This window comes from Nannospalax galili, unplaced genomic scaffold, assembly GCF_000622305.1.
Source record: "Nannospalax galili isolate Female #2095 unplaced genomic scaffold, S.galili_v1.0 scaffold315, whole genome shotgun sequence".
Classification (NCBI taxonomy): domain Eukaryota; kingdom Metazoa; phylum Chordata; class Mammalia; order Rodentia; family Spalacidae; genus Nannospalax; species Nannospalax galili.
Window position 1 is genome coordinate 1,287,388 of NW_008336851.1, and position 19,522 is coordinate 1,306,909.

At 41.4% G+C, this 19,522-nt stretch overlaps 1 protein-coding gene and 1 pseudogene across 5 annotated transcripts in view; one reads left to right on the forward strand and one right to left on the reverse strand.

Annotated features, from left to right (window-relative positions):
- Vps8 (VPS8 subunit of CORVET complex) overlaps window positions 1–19,522 on the forward strand; it is a 359,227-nt gene that overhangs the window by 324,040 nt on the left and 15,665 nt on the right. The gene's annotated exons all lie outside the window — the stretch shown is intronic.
- Window positions 11,507–14,388, reverse strand: LOC103732677 (annotated as a pseudogene).

Sequence of the window (19,522 nt, forward strand, 5' to 3'; positions counted from 1 at the left end):
CACACACACACACACACACACACACACACACACACACACACACATATGTGTGTGTGTGAGAGAGAGAGAGAGAGAGAGAGAGGGAGAGAAGCTGTCAGCGTGTAGGTTGTTGTAGTAGAGTGTTCTCATGGTTTTTAGTGTCCCTTTGCTATGCGTCTTTTTTATTTTTTCTGTCTGTGAGTGTATTGCCTGCATGTAGGTAGATATACCCTTGTTGTACAATGCCCACAGAAGTAAGAAGAGAGTGTTGAATTCCCTGGAACTGGAGTTACAGGTGGTTGTTAGCCATGATGTGAGTGCTAGGAATCGAACCCCAGTCCTCTGAAAGAGCAACCAGTGCTCTTAACCACGGAACCATCTCTCCAGCCCCCTGTTATGCATCTTTTGAGATGTGTATATCCTCCAGTTTTTAGTTTTTTGCCCCTTTTCCTACAGTTTTTCTTTATGTGGGTACTCCTTTTTGGGTTTCTGTTAAAGGGAAAGCTGGCAGCAGTAATAACTGTGGTGGTTTGACAACAACCCCAGAAGAAGCTGGAGGAAAAGACACTTGTGTGTTTCATGTGCATCCCAATAGGAGGCTCTGAGACCACAGCTCTAGGGTTTTGGTTGGGGGAAATTTATATCATATGTTGTTTTTTTTCAGGGGTGTGGGTTGTTTTTTGTTTTTTGACTTTTTTTTTTGTCTGTGTTTTAGAGCTGAAAGCATCAATATTTAAGCAGTGAAGTGAGTAAGAATGGGAAGGGGGGAAGAAAGGGTAAGAGGGAAAGAGAAGGAAAGTATGAATTAAGGGTATGAAAATCAGTAAATATTATATGCAGATTTAGAAAAAATGAAGGATAAATATAATAGCCTTTTCCAATGAGATTACAATATAACTGGACACAAGTCAAATTTTTTAAATCTTAAAACTAAATAAATATAAAGATTGAAGTAATACAAACACAAATGGCAATGAAATGAAAGAAGGTATTATCTTCTATGTCAGTGTTTTTTCCTGGTTGCGAGAGGGCCTGCCATCCAGGAAATCTACCCCTTCATTTACCTCAGTTCTGTCTATCGGTATACTTCAGCAGTTTCACCACACACTTCCACACCACACTTCTGCTGCGGTCTCCACATCCTTCTGCTTGGTGTCTGCTGCTCTCCTCAGTCCCCACCACATTCCTCATGTTCTTTGCATGGTTCTAGTCTCTTGCTCACCTAGGCAGAGGCAGGGGTGTGGTGGTGCTGAATAGCCAATGCCCTCTGCTCCAGGGTCCTGTTCCCCTTTCTTGGTATAGGGTCTGCCACTTGCTGTCTTCTGCTCCTCTCCCTGCACACAGGTTCAGCCTCATCCATCCTCTTCCCTGCTCATTCAGGCAATGGCAGGAGTGAGGGGACTGTAAGCATTTCTAATCTCTCAGCTTCAGATTCCCTTTGTGTGTGCGTGCATGTGTTCGCATGAGATGTATGTGTGAGTGCAGGTGCTCGTGCCACAGTGTACATGTGGAGGCCAGAGAACAACTTCCAGGATTCAGTTCTCTCCTTCCCTCATAGGTTCCAGGGGTCCAACGCAAATTGTCAGGCTTGGACAGCAAGCGCTTTACCCCACTGAGGCATCTTGCCAAGCCTCTCAAAGTTTTGTTTATCTGGGAAAGCATTTATTTCGCATCCATTTTTGGAAGATGGATATGTTGGATATAGGACTCTTGGGTATTGAACCAACTCTGGCCTCCACTATTGCTGCTCTATGTGTCTTTCTGTTTATCCCATGTAAATGACTAGTGATTTCCACGTTGTCTTTTATTTTCAATATTTTTGTTATGTCTGTTTTAGCCTTCATTTTTATCCTACATTCAGATACCAGATTTCATTGATCTTCCAGAATGTGAACATTATTTTCAATGGACGTGGAAGTTTGTGGCGCATAATTGTTAATGATATTTTTCTTCTCCTCTCACTCTCGTACTCTAGGGCTCCCGTGACCATGTTACTATGCTGGTGGTTCCCTACATCTCCCCAAGGCTCTGGGTTTTTTCTTCATTTTTTTCTCTGTGTTTTTCAGTTTGCATTATCTTTTTATAAGATTTATTTTGTTTTTTAAATTATGTGTATGTGGGAGGGGTATATATACCCCTCTAGGGTACTCTAAAAGAACAGTACATGCTCTTAATCCTGGTTCTTCCCTCTTGAAATAGAAAGTATATAACTTATTTTGAATTTTACAGCAGGTCATAGCTAAGAGATTTTGGATTTTTAAAGTTTGCTTTTCTGTTACTATGACCAAATGCATCTTGGGAAGGGAAAGGTTTATTTGGTTTACAGTTTATATTCTATCATCAAGGGAAACCAGACTTTGAGTCAGGAACCTAGAGGCCAGAACTGAAGCAGAGACCGTGGAGGAACACTCCTTACTAACTTGTTTTCACCTGGCTTGCTCAGCTACCTTTCTTAATGTAGCCAAGGTCCAGCCATCTAGGAATGGCACTGCCCAGAGTGGACTTAGTCCTGCTACATCAATTGGCAGTTAAGAAAATGCTCCCTAGCAACAGACATGGACACAAGGCCAATCTAATGAAGGAAATTCCTCAAACAAGATTTTCTCTTCCCAAGGGACTCTTAAGTTTGTGTTAGATTGTCTGCTGAGGCTAACTATGACACACTCTTAACCACTGAACCATCTGTGCAGCCTCAAGCTTGCAGAATCTCTTTAAAAATATTTTATTATTTTTCGTTTTATGTGTATGCGTGTATTGTCTGCATGTAGGTAAGTGCACCGTGTCGTGCAATGCCTGCGGAGGACAAAAGAGGCTGTTGGATCCCCTGGAACTGGAGTTATGGACAGTTGTTAGCTGCCATGTAGGTGCTGGGATTCGAACCCGGGTCTTCTGCAAGAACAGCCAGTGTTCTTGCATAATCTTTATTGTTCTATATTCACAATTTTCTCTTGATAATTTCCTGTTGATCTGTTTTTCACTAATTCTTTTGCCAATCCATATTTACTATGGAGACCATCTAGTGAATTCTCATTTCAGTTATAGTTTTCAACTCCAGAATTTTCATTTGGTTTTCTATGTTTTCTTTATTGGTATCCTCCATTTGATTTAATAGTGCCATTATATCGTGCTTCTGTTTTTTAGATAATGGTTCCCTTTCATTTTATGAGTATATTTACAATGACTATTTTGAAAGCTTATATGAAATCTGACATCTGGTTGCTCTCATGTGCTATTATCCTCCAGTATGAGCATGCTTTCCTATGTCTTTGCATGCCTTGTAGTTTTTAGTGGAAACTGGACATTTCAGAACTATGTACTCATCCCTCTGCCCCCAGGTCTTATTATTATTTATTTATGTTTTAGTGACAGGTTGGAATAATTTGAAGTTTATTTTCTTCTAGTGTTAATGGTGTGAAATCACTATGCCAGAAACAGGCACATTTATGTCCTTCCACAATGTCAGAATTTATTGAAAAACAGTAAGTTTACAAGCTACATTGGTTTTATTGACTGCAATTTGCCATGTAGTCCTGATTTCTCTTTTTAGCTGGCTGGTGGTAAAAACTGGAGTTCCGTGAGTTCAAAGAGGCCTTAATGGAGGTAGAGGCAGAAAGCTGATGTAGATCCAAAGAGAGTTAGTTAGTTGGGTGGTTAGATGTTAACTCAGCTGGAGAGCTGCTGGAGGTGCACAGGGATGCTGTAGGGTTGTAGGTCAAGCAATGGCAAAGATCTGAGTTAAAGCTCCAGGGACATTTGAGTCTTCTCTGCCTGTTGTTCTGGTCCCTTGACTCACACACTGGTCATCAGATACCATGTTGGTGGGACCTCTGCCATTTCAGTGTTAGGTGTGGCATCCAGGTGAGGATGTTATACCCTTTGTTGGCCTAGTATGATATGTTCTTGGGCCTGGATTTCTAATGTTTTTAATATGCCCATGTACCCATGTGCACCCAATATACTATATGTACCTAATATACTTTGGGCTTATAGGTGGTAGTTTTTTACTTTTTTAAAAAAAATTATGTGTATGAGCTGAGTGTTTTGCTTGCATATATGTCAGTACACCTGTGTGTCCAGTGCTTGAGTAGGCCAGAAGAGGGCATCAGATCCCCTGGAACGGGAGTTATGGACAGTCGTTAGCTGCCATGTAGGTACTAGTGTTATGAAAAAAATTTTCAAACAGCTGAGAGTTCAAATACATCATCCAGGAAAAGACTGGTTTATTTTTCATGGGCATGTGTTCTCAGAATTAGCAACAAAGGCTTTGAGATTTTCTGAGTTGAACAAAAGTACAAATGGAATTATATAGACCTTTTCACGTCATCATTTTATGGTTGGCACCTAGGCCCTAGGTCTCTTTTCATGCTGAGCCATGTTGTCTTAGGAAAAAATTCGTTCCTCATTTCACCTGATCATTATAGCTTATGAAGTAGATATCCCAGGCATGGGTCAGGACATCTGCCTCCTTTAAAAGATCTATAGCAAGGCCAGGCTAATTGAGCTAGGAATCAGTCCATCATTGCAGATACAAAACAGATATTACCTGAGGAAGTTTATATATCTGTCATGTTTGATCTTTCTTAGGCTAATTGAACCAGGTACTTTATTAGACCATTTGTTGATTTTCCATTTTCTTATCTTTATCAGTAGTTAGACATGGTTAGTTAGAAAGCATCACAGAGCTTCAAGATATTACAGAGTCATAAAACATCTCAGGGTCGTAAAGACATCACAGAGCAATAAAATACCACTGAGTAGTAAAACATCCAAGAGTTGGCATTTCAAGAATCTACCTAGGGGGCTGGAGAGATGGCTCAGTGGTTAAGAGAACACTTGCTGTTCTTCCCAAGGACCAGGGTTTGAGTCCCAGTACCTACATGATAGCTAACAACTGTCCATAACTCCAGTTCCAAGGGATTCAACACATGTGGTTCAATGTTCAACACTCTGGCCTCTGCAGGGTGTGGCAAACATGTGATGTACTTATATACATGAAGGCAAAACATTCATACACATAAAATAAGTTTTTTAAAAAAAGATATCTACACAGTAAAGCAAGAGGAAACTTCAAATGGCCTAAATTTATAAGGACATGATATAAGAATGCAGTGTGATTATAAGACTATAACTTTTCCTTATCACTGGGAACCAGCTCCCCCATAAGAGTAGCCAGTGCTCTTACCACTGAGCTATCTCTCTAGCCCCAACCTTTTTGCTTTTAAGAATAAGTTGTCAGACTGTGCCTCTTGATTTGGTGCTGGGGAAGTAGTGCTGTATGTGTGTAATTGAGGTACACAGTCATCTTGCCTCTACATTTGCTCTCAAAATGAATCCAAATGCTGGTTTCTAAAATGGAAGTGTTCTGGAGCAAGGCACAGGCTGAAAGCCACTGTTACACAATATGGAGTAACCTAGAGCAGGCATAGCCTGATTGCCACAATTAAGTTTCAAGATACTACTCCCTAGAGAGGTATAGCCTTCAGTATGCTGCAGTCATCCTGGATAACAATGGCATTGTGGTACTGACTGGGCTCTTTGTTTTTCTCTGATCAGACTCCACAAATTGCTGGCTGATTGCTATATTGTTTCTACAATGCCCTCAGATATAAATTGCTTCAAAGCCTTGGGAGTCCAGCTCTGATTCCTTTTAAGTAATTATTTCTGGAGTCTATTATTTACCTTTTTTTCCTGCCTTCTAAGTTCTCCTCCAAGTTGTCTTTTTCTTCAGTTCTCTGATGCAGAATAGCCACTCTATAGTCTAGGTTGTATCCTCATTAAATCTGAGTCTCCTCTCAGTTACCTTTCACCACAACTCCCAAGGTCTTTAAGGACTGGGGTTTAAACATGTCTGTGCTCATTGACAAATGAAGCTAGTTTTGGGGGGGAAGAAAGCAGGAGCTAGCTACATGAGGGCCTGCTTCTGTCTCAGGGGGAAAAAAAAAATCCTCTGATCCAGGGCTCTAGAACTCTAGGTTGAGACAAAGTCAAGTTTCTCTCTGAATATCACCCCCTGATCTAGGAGCTGAATGCTGGAAGGAGGGGACTGTGGCCTGTTGTCCTTTTGGTTTGCCTCTACTGGCATGGAACTGCCTCACAAGCCAAGAAAGGGTGGTAGGGCAGCACACAGCCTCCAAGATAGAGCTACCTCCATTCTGGATTCTGTGAATCCAGGGGACCCCACCACCTCTCAGATGCTTTCATGCAGGACTTAACCCAGGCTTACATAGCAAAGGCATCTGCAGAGTACTAAAGACCTGATCCCACTGGGAAGAAGATCCTATTGTTGATGGAAGTCAGGCAGTTGAGAGATCAAGCACTCAGAGAGTGGGAATATTCTATGCCAGTGGACCCAGAGGAGCCAAGGCTCTGAAGTTCTCAACTTCACATTACAGAAATCCCCGGGTTTTATATGTCTCCCCATATCATATCTTAACTCCTACAATATTGGTAGAGTCAGTTAACAGCCTACTAGCACAGATGCTTCTATATCCCAAGCCTCCTAGGAGAAATTCCTTTGGAAGGTATGTTTACAGAAACAGATATTAAGGACAGGACATCAAACACTCCTTTCAACAAAATGTATTGCTGGTGCCTTACAGGCAGAATGATCGCAAACAGGTGTTGGACCAGATAATGACAGCTCTGAGGTCTTTGGTTTTCTCTGTTTTAGTAGTAATCATTTATAAAAACCACTGTAAGGTAAGTACTATGTCCTAAAGTATGAAATCAGTCATTAACCAATAAAAAGCAACATCAGACACACGCAAAACTAATCTTAAATGCATGGGTATGCTGCTTTTCCTCTTTATTGGGATCTTGGGAAAGACTGAGTGTGGTGTTCTTGGGTGTAGTATGTGGGACGGAGCCCACCTTGCTAAGCTGGTATGTGGGGGAGGAAGAGTCTTGGTTTAGTTACCAGACACTCACCCTTTAAATTCATAGATTGTTTTCAAATAGTTTTTCTTTTTTTTAATAATTTTATTTTTTTAATATTTTATTATTTTTATTTTATGTGTATTCGTGTATAGCCTGCATGTAGGTAAATGCACCCATGTCATGCAGTGCCCATGGAGGTCAGAAGAAGCTGGGACTGGAGTTACAGACAGTTGTTAGCTGCCATGTGGGTGCTGGGATTCGAAACTGGGTCTTCTGCAAGAACAACCAATGTTCTTAACCACTGCGCCATCTCTCCAGCCCCTCAAATAGTTTTTTCATTTGCTATTTTCCCCTAGAACTATTTCCATACTCTTTACATGATTTTTGTTTGTTTGTTTGTTTTTTGGGTTTGGTTTTGCTTTTATGCTTTTTACCCATTTCATTTGGGAGCCAGTTAGTGGGGTTCTTCAAGTCCCCATGCTGGGAGTCGGTCTCTTCTCATTCTGACTAAGAAAGCTCTTCCTCATAGTGGGTGTGTCATGAGCACACTCTGTGTCTTTCCACAATGTCAATTTATTAAAAAATAAATTCAAAAAATGTAGTGGTTTCAGTTACAGCAATTTGCCATAAAATCTGCCTACTTTGGTGGTTTGGCCAAGGCAAATGCAAGTGCTTTATTCTAATCTTAGTTACTAATATTAGCTTTCATTGCACAACACACAAGAAGTATATCTATATGTCTCTACACACATATATAGGCGATGGAATGAATACAAGTTAAGGAGGCTACAGCAGAGTTCAAGAGGCTTCTGAAATGTTCTGAGCTAGTCTTATAAGAAACCAGACAAGTGCTGGGAGGGAGCTGCCGTTGGAGCTGCTGGAGTCAGGTTTGGGAGCAAAACTACAGAATTCTCCTTCAAAGTGAAAAGGTCAAACTGAGTCTGGAGCAGGAGATAGCAGGTCAGGTAGGTCCAGACAGGTGAGCAGATGGAAAGGCAGGCAGTCAGGTAGGCTGTACCTACAGTGAAGGGGCCAAGCTGAGTTAGGGAGTCCTTGGTCCTTGACACACAGCAAACGTCAAATGGCAGGCTGGTGTGGGACCATGCCATCGCAGTGTTAAGTGTTCATCACTTTATGGGGTCCAGGTGAGAGATTTACACCCTTTCCTTGATCTACTGTGTCCAATAAGTTCTTGGGCCTGGTTTCCCTGATATTTCAGTATGCCCATGTGCCCCCACAGTTTCAATTCTCTTAATAAACTTATAGGGTACAGTTTTTTTAATAACTGTCCCCCATGGGTCAAATCTTGAACATTTGGTCCCCTATTTGTAGCACTGTTTGGGGAAGGTCATGGGACCTTTAGGTGTGGCCATACTGGAGGAAGTACAGCACTAGGGGCAGATTTTGAGAGTTCATAAGCCTCATTCCTACTTCTAGTCTGTCTCTCTCTGCTTCCTGTGCCTGTTTGAAGATATAATCTGTCAGTTCCCACTCCAGCTGCCTCCTGCCATGCCTCCCTGATAAATAGGCTTTTATCCTTTGGAACCATAAGCCCAATAAAACCAACCTTCTATAAGTTATCTTGGTCACACCATTTTATCACAGCGACAGAAAAGGAACTACTCTATAGGGTGCTCCCTTTCTATTCCCAGGAGTAAGTCAGGCTGTGCTGGATGGATGGTGCCTGACAGGTGGTACAGTTTCTGGATCCACCCAGGGGCAGCAATCATCCTTCTCCTTCAAAATGGAATCAAAAGCTGCATGTGAAGTGGCACTCCTAGGGCAGTGGCCAGCCTGAAGAACCACAGTCTATACAATATGGATTACAGGGTGGTACCTATCTAATCCATAGGTCCTGATACTTTCTCTGGAAAAAGGATATCTAACCCCTCTCTTAGAAGCAATTTTATTTTTTTAAAAAAATTTTTTAACCAGGGATCAGTTTTTTTAATAATTCAGATCAGATAGAGAAAATATTAATGATCAATATCAAAAGTTATCCTCTTTTCATGTGTATTTTTTCTGAATCATTGACACTAAGAGAATCAAACATGTAATTTGTATAGTTATAATTATTAAACTATATCCTTGAACTTTCCTTTAGTCAAGAGCACACACTGGAAGCATTTTTAGAAACTGGGCAAAAAAGAAAAATTAAGGTTGGGCATTGTGGCGCATGCCTTTAATCCCAGCACTCGGAAGGTAGAGACAGGCAGATCTCTGTGAGTTCAAGGACAGCCTGGTCTACATAGTAAGTTCCAGGCCAGCTGGGGCTACAGGGAGACCATGTCTAAAAAAAAAAATCATAACTCTCACCTCAAAGGGGATAAGGGATAGTTTATTCTGGAGCCAAATATGAGTGACCATGGCCTGCGAACACAGATTCAGGTTACCCAAATTCCATGTTCCAGCGTGGTAACATTACATTATGTTTTTATAGTAACAGAACAAAGAAAAACCATAAATCAAGACACTTAAAATACATTGGTGGATACATTCAGTAGGCAGGTCATAGCAAAACAGGGAGGGAGTTTCTACTATAGGTCTCAGATGCTATCTGATGACATTCTTAGCTTTGTGATTAGTGGGACCTGGTGGTCTGCTAAGTTAATACATTTTATTAGTCACAAGAATGTTAATTCAGAAACAGAGGTAGTTGCAAGGTGTGGCTATTTATGGGGTTAAAGATGTCCCAAGATAATTTGTGAGTAGGCTCCGGATCTGCAGCATTCCATATTCTCCACAAGTCTCCAGAGTACTGATCAGTTGGTGAGCCTTGCAGGAAGTTCAGCTCAGGATGCAGGGAGTTCTTTCTGAGAACTCTCTTTCACAAATCCCAGCCCTTGGGAGGCAGAGGCAGGTGGGTCTCTGTGAGTTCGAGGCCAGCTGGGGCTACAGGAAGACCCTGTCTTCCCCCCCCCCAAAAAAAAGAGAGAGACCAAAAAAAGTAAATTAAAATTTACAAAGAAAGGCACTCTGACTTAGATCGCCATGAAACTTTGCAAGTAGATTAAACATGACATGGACAGCATACAAATGAACACAAGTTCCTGTGATGCCTTCCATTCGTAGGAACCTATTTCTTCACATAGGAAGATCACTCAAAGAACAAGCTGCTGTTCAAGTTCTGTGTAGTTGTGTCACTTACTTTATATGCATTGCTACTTGACATTTATAAAACAAAAGAATCTACCCTAAATGAGCTACTAAAAACATCAGTTTCAAGTGCTTTTTGGTTCTTACTAATAAGTAATTTATTCTTTTCTTTGCTAGTTGAATTAAAAACCAAAGCCAGAACCCAACTGCAAGGACAGTACTCCTAAAATCACAGTGATTAGAATATGAACTTAGGGGAATATGGGCTACTTTCAGCACCTTCTACCTAGGTAGAGCAGAAACAAAGATATGTGAAATCTAAGGTATTACCTTAAATTTGTGAATTGTACCTCTGGTTCTTGAAAACCCAAATCTTCCATAACTAGCTTCTGTCAGTACTAAGCTCCTGACGTTATGCTGTGTTGGAGGAAAACTTAAACACTTCTAGCTAGAGTTCAAAATCCAAAACAATAACCTTACCATCTTCTTCAATTTGTATGCTATACCAGCATTCATGCAGGTCAAATAATGTTTGGAAAATCAGGTTGTCCAGCTGGTGGAATTTCCCAAACTAAGTGTTTGTTGGGACAATTGTATTAGTTTTGACATTTAAGATTCAAATGTCAAATACAAGCAATGGTATTGGTTTTGACATGTGACATTCTTGACACACATAATGAAGTACACCCGCAGCCCCGAGGTCTACAGGATTCCATCTTTGCAGTTGGTTTTTTGAGTCACGCTTCATGTCTTCTCAAGTTCTTATCAAGAGGTTAAAATCTTGAAGCCATACTTAAATGCATACTGAAAATGATAACGTTTCAGGTGCTTCTATCTCAGAGTCCCCCAATATTGTGAGCACAGAGCACCTTCTTTCTCCATATACATCATGAACTGGTATGAAAGTGGTTCAGTGACTTGATTTCAAAGAGCAAACGTGAAATAACAGCAGAAAAAAAGGAACGTGCTTCCAAAGTCAGCACATTAAGACTATATTAAGGCAGTGATAATCAGGAACTTGAGCACTGAAAGATATACTTCAAGGTTATGTAGGTCAATCATCCTTGTTTTACACATAAGGAAACAAAGTCTAGAGCTAGGGAGATAATTGACTTAAATTAGTTCTTTTGCTTCTGGTGTTCATATAACACTAGAACTTTACTATTATAAAAACAGTTCATTCCTTCTTTAACAAAGAGACCCAGAAACACAGCTCTCAGTTCATGTTCTAGATTGGGGGCAAAATTTTGAGTGAGGCAGTAAGGCAGGAACCTGTAGTAAGGACAGGAAAGACTACAGTATCTTGATTCCCTACTTACATGTTAATGTTAAATATGGTGGCAAACCGACACAGTGGAGGAAAGTAAGCAGACAAAGCTTATGAACCTACTAAGCATTTATTTCTCACAATGTCACACAGGAAAATGGACAATACAGCATCAGTCTCTTGCTTTTCCAGAGCCATAAGAAGATGGATTGAGAGAAGATTTAAGACTATTCGGAACTTGGCATGCTCTTCCCCTTTTGATAATAGGTTTCTCCTTTGGACCAGTCTTCATTTGATTCCATCCTGTTCCCATTTGTAGAGGTCACAATTTCTGCAGTGCTTTTTTGGGAGTCAGTCAAGGAAACAGTCCTGTTTCGAAACACAGGGCACTTGAAAAACCTCTTCACGCCCCTGTGCCAGTGGAAGTCACGCACATCAATACTTGGCATTTCACTTCTCTGATGTTTCTCATCTTTTCTTCTATTTGTTCTATTTTCACCAGTGGTTCAAAATAGGATTCCTACAGCTCAGCCCCAGTCTCTTTCAGTATGTCTGTGTGCTTGGACTTTTAGAATTTTCTGAAATTCCTCAGATTCCAGATAGGCAAGCTGCTCGCTTCCCCCCCCCCCCCCCCCGGCGGGCTAGAATTCATTCTCTTCAGGACAAACTGTGTTCTCTACCCGTTCCTTCACTTCTAGCACATCTTGGGGGTCCATTTGCTTCCTTACAATATTGTTTGGATCTGCTTTTCTAAGAATCTGTCCTTTTGCCCTATTTGCAATAGAGGCTAACTTTTTAAGTTTCTGCTACTGCACTTCACTTTGGTCTTGGTGGTGGTGACTCATCAAAAAGGAGAACATTATCCCCTTCCAAGATGCCTCGATGGAGGCTGGGCATCCTGTGGCTCCTTCCGACTTGGAGAACCTGGACCTTTGTTGAGGAGATTGGGTGGCAGGCTGTTGGGATAAGCATGGCACAGCTGGACTTTAGACTTCACTTGCGCTTTGGAGAAATCGTCTGTTTCTTCTGATTTCCTCTTCCTCATTTCCAACATCTCTTGCTTCAAGAGAGCAGATGCAGAGATAGACTGGATAGCAGGTTTTGGGCTCCCCATGACCTCTGATGCCTTGGCTTTGGCTAAATGTTGTTTTAAGCTTCTGGCTCCAAATGTGGGCAAGGCCATCAATTCCCTGAATTCCTCAGAGCAAGACAAGCTCTTCTGGGAAATTCCTAGTTTGGGTTTTGTTTCCTGGATGATGGCGCTTGTGCCCTTCACAACCAGGTTAGAGTAGTTTGAACCTTCGTAGGAGCAACAGCCGTTGCCAAGGAGTCTAAGTAGGAGGCAGAAGAAACTCCTCCATAGTAGAAGCCATCTTGACACAGCCACTCCTTCAGTCTGGTGCCTTTTCAGGGGAAGCTTCTTTGGAATCCGCCCTCCAGAGAAGGTAGACTGCAGATTGGCATGCCTTGCACTGAACTTTCTGTACTGAGCCTGGACATGGTACTGATAGTACTCACAGTCATTCAAATTAATTGTCTGTGTACAGGCTCTCCATTCTTCTTGGCTTTATAGGTTCCCAGGTCCAGAGCTTCTCCCATAATTAAGACCTTTTGAGGATGATCAGTAAATCAGCACACCTCTTCAGAACCATCTCTGAGCTTCATGGTATTAGTGTTGAGCAACCCTCACAATCCTTGCTCTATCTTCCAGAGATCTTTGTGAACTTCTCCAAGTAAGAACAGCAATACATAGTGTGTCAGATCACGAAGACCATTCAGTCTCCAGATGCTAAATGTTTTTCTCCTGTTAGTGCTCTGAGGAGGAACTTTCTTCATTATCACCCCAAATGTTATCCAGTCCACTTCTTTTAGCTTCTCACACACCATCTTCTCCTTGATCTGAGACAGCCTGATCAGTTTCCAGCCTGTCGTTTTTTTTGTTCATCTCTGTAGAAGATACTCAAGGTTGCCTGAGTCACAAGCCTGAGAAGGCTTCCACAGAGACCTGGGAAGCCTGTGGGACCTGTTCCCCAGATTCCCAGGGGTGCATGAGTTCTGATTTCTAGTCATCCCACTGGGTTTATTACCAGGAATAGCTTGCAATGTTGGGAAGGCATGCTTGCTGTCCTTGAAGATGAGCTTTTGAACTTTAGAAAATTGGAAATAGCCTGTTGTGATTGGGAAGGTACACTTGTCCTCCTTGAAGGTGAGTCTTTAGATTCTGATGAAGTATTTGACACCCTTGCCACTTGCTTGGTTCTGGGTAGAGCAGGGATGTCAAGCTCTGCAGAAAAGCATGCTCACTCCTGAATGTGCTGGACTTTCTTCTTAAGAGGGGGTTGTGGAGACTTACTTTCAGGGGATTTGTGAGGAAAGGCTTGACTTGAAAGCTGTTTAATTGGTGTTGCTGATCCTATAAGAATTTTATCTGCTCTTTCAAGTTCTTTAATTCATCTTGCAACTCCTACTTGGTTTTCTCTTGACTGGAAGCAGAAGCAGGGAGGACTTTGTTTTCAACTTGCAAAGTAGGTAATTAATCATCTGTTAAGTCCCCTACATCTCCAAAAAGAGTGACCAAATTCTCCTAGTCTTCTGCTTTTTTCCACTTCTCCATCATCAACCTCTTCTGTGTAAGATTTACCACTGGCATCATAAAGCTCATCAAATTCATCTGGTTCACCATTTTTCAGGAACAAGGAGTTAGTCTCTTCTGAATTACAATCCAAGGCTGACTCATCCTCCTCCAGCAGGGATGTCAGTAGAGACAAATCATCTTCTTCCACCAGGGCTGGTTCCTCTGGCAGGCTGTGTTCTTATATCATGTCCTTGTAAGTTTAGGCCATTTGAAGTTTCCTCTTGTTTTACTTACTAGATAGATACTTGAAATGCAATGCTGTGATGTTTTGCTACCCAAGGATGTTTTATTGCTCTGTGATATATTCACTACCCTGAGATGTTTTATTAGTCTGTAATGTCTTGAAGCTCTGTGTTGCTTTCTAACTAACCATGTCTTACTGCTGGTAAGACATGTGAAACTAAGAAAATGGAAAATTCACCAAATGGTTTAATGAAGTACCTGGTCCAGTTAATCTAAGAAAAATGTAGATCAAATGTGACAGATACCTAAACTTCTGTCAGTGATACCTGTTTTTGTAAACTGCAATGACCATTTGACCAATTCCTAGCCCAATTAGTCTGACCTAGTATAGATCAAAAAGTGCAAATATTCTGACCGAAGCCTGGGATATCCACTTTGTAAGCTATGATGACTGGGTGAACTCAGGAATTTTTCCTAAGATAACCTGGCTCATCATGAAAAGAGACATAGGGCCCAGGTGGAAACCATTAAATGATATAAAAAGTCTTATATAACCTGACTTATATACATTGTCTGGGCCCAGAAACTCTTGTTGCTAAGTCTGGTATCATATGCATGTGAAAGAATAAAGGAGCTTTCAGACTCTTTCCTGGGCGAGTGCTTCTCTTATTCGCTGCTCAAATAATTTTTCTGTGATAAGCTCACATCTTTAACCATGTGCAGGAAGCAGAGATCCAAATCAATAAAATATTTATAAGACAAAGCTATCCCTGGAACTCTACAGTTCACCCCAGAGACCTGGATCACATCATTCATTGATTACTATACTACAGCAATTGAGAACTAGCGGGTATTACTTTTCTGCTCGTTAATCTGACACTTCTTCATGATTGTTTCCACTCAGATCATGTATCTCAGTGTGGGGCTGTTTGTAAGGGGTCCTCAGTGCCAGTGATGGTTCTCTGAACCGTCTTTGATCCTTCTCTTCATATGGAAGTGTACTAACTTTATCCAAGCTATACCATCATGTCTGTTTCAGAATGTAGCAGACATTACAGTTGAGATTACTGATTGAGTCTCAAATGGACTTATCCAAGCTATACCATCATGTCTGTTGTCTCAGAATGTAGCAGACATTACAGTTGAGATTACTGATTGAGTCTCAAATGGACCTTTTCCATCCAACAGTGAAACTTTTAGGCACTTCCCTCTATACCCAGATGCTGCCTGTTTTATCGTTAGGATATATGACAAAGCAACTAAAGCTTATTATCATGCATTGAACAACTCAGTAAGCCACTCCTAATTGTGCTAAATTAATGCCACTTTGTAGAGGTTATAGAGTCAGAACAAAGAGCTCCATGGAGTACAGATGTTCATCTGCACTCTTGTCCTGTGTCAGTTATTGTACCACCCTGGAAAGCTCGGCCCTCTTTATCTAACATAAGAACATTAGGTTTGGTATGTTTAGAAAACTGAGAAATCCCCAAAAAAAAGAAAGGAAGAGAAAGTAAAGATGAAATGTGGGCAACGCTTTAATGCAGCTTAATATCTACACAAGCTGCTGCTTTGGGACACTGGTGTTTGCCTGTATCTTAGAGCCATTTTTGTTATGATTTACACTGGTTATTCTGTTATGGCATAACAGAATTAGCTCTTTGTTGTTGTAGTGATATATTTACTGATGGTGGATATTATTCCAGATGTATAGCACAGCCTTAAAGGAAAGATCTTGCCTTATTATATAAGTCACTTTTCCATTTACTCAGTAAGTCATTGAAATCACACATATAAGAAATTTCTTTGTGCTGGGTGTGATGGCACACGTCTTTAATCCCAGCTCTCGGGAGGCAGAGGCAGAAGGATCTCTGTGGGTTCCAGGGCAGCTGGGGCTATAGGGAAGACCCTGTATCAAAAAGACCAAAAAGAAAAAGAAGAAGAAGAAGAAGAAGAAAGAAGTTTCTTAGTGATCCTTGGGAGAAGGTCAGTTGTCCCAGAGCCCTGTCCTCTCCTCTCCTGCTCCTCTCGCTGTGAGCTCAGAGGGGCTTCTTCAGCAGCCCCCCCTCCGCACGTTCAGCAGTATTACCAGTCCCCTTCCCCCATGCCATGCCACCCCATCGCCCACCCCCGTGTCCTCCTGCTGAGGAACGCTTTCCTTGCTGTGCTTCGACCTCTACCTGCTGCTCTTCCATCTTCTCTTCCTCTCAGTGGCTCTCTGTTGTTAACAACAGAAAAATCTAGACTGTTGGTGTTTGGGGTGGGTTTTGAGGCTTGAGACAGGGTCTCACTGTGTAGTCTGGCTGGCCTCAAACTCCTGCCTCAGCCTCCTGAGTGCTGGGATTAGGGGTATGTGCTACCACACCTGGCTAAGTGTAAATAGTTTCACATTGACAAAGCTTGTAGTGTCTCATCAGCTCACACTGACACAGTGCTAGATTGAGTCCCACTATTTTGTTGCTTTTTCTCTTTCCTTTCTGTTGTTTGGCTTTGCTTCTCTGTGTTTTTCTTTTTTTTTTTTTTTTTTGTCTTTAGGTTTCTTTTAGTATTTTACATATTATTTTTTCTTTTATTGCTTTTTCGACTATGTTTTGTTTCTTCATATTTTTATGGCAGCACTAGGGATTATAAAATGTAAGCTAATATTTTACTGTTGAACAAAAACACAGGGGAACTTTTATAATACTATAGGTTCATTGACTCGCTTCCCATTATTTAACTGTTTTTCATTTCTCTATTACCATTTTCCTAATGTCCTCACTTGTTAGGTTCATCCCTTTCTTTTAAATCTTTGCACATATTTATAAAATAAAAACTTTAAATTCTTTGTCTAGGACTGGCAAGATAGCTCAGCAGGTAAAGCTGTATTGGGCTTGGCAGCAAGTGCCTTAACCCACTGAGCCATCTCACAGACCCTTATTATTATTATTGTTAAATTAACTTTAACTTAAAAAGTAACAGGTTTCCTTACAGCATCTTCATGAATACTCATTTGGTTGATTTTCACTCCTCCTCCCTGCCACCCCTCCCACATCTCCTTGTACCCCTTTCCCCACTGTACTCTTTTGCCCTGAAGACTGACCACCAGTTTGATCCCCAGGACCTACATGGTGTAAAGAAAGTGACTCCACACTCAAGCACACAATAAATGAATGTAATGTAACATTTTTTTTTATTTAAAAAAGGTTTTTGTTGCTGTTGTTTTGTTTTTTTTGGGTTTTTGTTTGTTTGTTTGTTTGTTTGAGGGCCTCTCTGTAACCCCAATGGGCCTGGAGCTCACTTGCTATGTAGACCAGGCTGGCCTTGATCTTACAGAAATCTACCTGCCTCTGCTTCCAGGTAGATCTCCGTGAGTGCTGGGATTAAAGGTGTGCACCACCACACCCAGCTGAGTTTTTTACATTCTTCTTTGCATATGTTTATGTCACTGCTTTCTTTTCATGGGTCACGGTTTCCTGTTCTACATGTCTAGTATTTGGATTGTGTGTTGCACATTGATGGCACAGTGTTGTTGAAAATATGTGTTTTGTTGTCTTCCTCTAGTAGCCTTTGAGTTTGGCTTTCAGTTGCTGTTAAAACACCTACATGTTTTTGAGGATTTTTAAGCCTTTTCAGGGGCAAATTTAAAGTATCCCTGATCCTAGTACATGGCCTTCCTTGATATGTATGTTTAGGATATGTATGTTTCATAGCATTCCCTTGTCCTCTAGTACTCTGCAACATCTAGAATCTCCAACGACCTTACAGATCCCCAGCCAGCTGTTCTCTGCCAGGCCTCTGGAGTCTCACTTGCATTCACAGAGCTGAGTATTTGGCCCCTATATTGATTTCTAGAGCTCAGCTCAGCGCCCTCCTCTTCAAATTCTACCAGCTGCCAGAGCGAAACTCCTAATTCTTTTTACATTTTATTTTACTATTGTTTTTAACATTTGTTTGTTTATTTAGTATTATGTGGGCACACACATGCCACAGCATGCATGTGAAGGTCAAAGGACAACTTGAAGGAGTTGGTTCTCTCCTTTCACCATGTAAGTTCTGGGGATTGAACTCAGGTCATCAGGCTTGGCAGCAAGGGCCTTATTCACTGAACAGTCTCACCAGCCTTTATTGTTAAGGGTTTTCTTTTGGTTTTGGTTTGTTGTTTGAGATACGGTACCCTGGCTGGTCTAGAACTTGCTATGCCCTCCATCTCACGGAGATCTACCTGCCTCTGCCTCCCAAGTGCTTGAATTAAAGGCATGGGCTATCATGCCTGGCTATTACTGGTTTTTGGTTTTTAATTAGCTTGCAAAGTAACAAGTTTCCTTATGGCTTTTTTTTTTGGCTTTCTGACTTTTTGGCTTTTTGAGACAGGGTCTCCCAGTAGCCCCAACTGGCCTGGAACTTGCTATGTAGACCAGGACAGCCTTGAACTCATAGAGATCTGCCTGCCTCTGCCTCCCAAGTGCTGGGATTAAGGCATGCACCACCACACCCAGCTCCTTATGGCATTTTTATACATCATTTTGGTAGATTTTCCCCCTCATCTACTCCCTCTTCCCCCACCACTCCTCCCTACAACTCTTCCTAAGCCTGGGTTACCTCGATAAATACATTTTCCTGTAATTTTCATAATTCCTTTTTTCTTCACTGCTGAATAGAATTCCATTGTATATATGTACCACATTTTCATTTTCCACTCATGTGTTGATGGACACCTAGGCTGCTTCCATTTCCTGCCTACTGTTTGTAAACTCTCAGTTTTCCCATTCCCATGCCTCCTTGGGCTCTTCTCTGCGGTCTGGGCAATGCTGTGGCTGTCCCGAGGTGCTTACTCTGTTGCCTACCTTTTCCCAAGGATCAGCTGCCCTGCTTTGCCTTTCGTCCAAAGTTTGAAGATAGTTGTTCTGTACACTTTGGCCCGTTTTACATTTATTTATGATAGAGCTAATATAGTCTTGTACTCCATAGTGACAGTGTTTGGAAGTCTAGGCCATTTTCTCTTAAAGTTTAATGTATTTCTCTTAGTTCACCTCTAATTTTATTTCTTCCTCTCTTTCTAAGAACCAAGTCCTATAGAAAAAAAGGGTTCAAATATTTTTCTGTCTTTCAGACAGCAAATTTCTATTTAAAACAAGTAGAGCACAGCCACATGGTTGTATTCTTTCCTTTGCTTTGTTATTAGATTGTTATCTTACATTTGAAGTTGCTAATGTTAGGGTTGGACCTGCTCTTCCAGTTGACTGTCCTCTGTGGTGCTCTTGTGGTCACGCCATCCTTTCTAAGATGGGAGGAGAACTAGAACTGAACATCCCAGCAGTCGTGGTGGGTCATATATTAAGGACCCTACCCTCAGAGAACCATTGCCACAGTTGCTGGCCCTCACAGGGCCTGTCAAGATAATTGTTTGACATTTTTCTAAGTGCAAACAATCAGCCAGGTGATTCCCTTAATATAGAAGAAATCAGCCACACACACACACACACACACACACACACATACACACACAC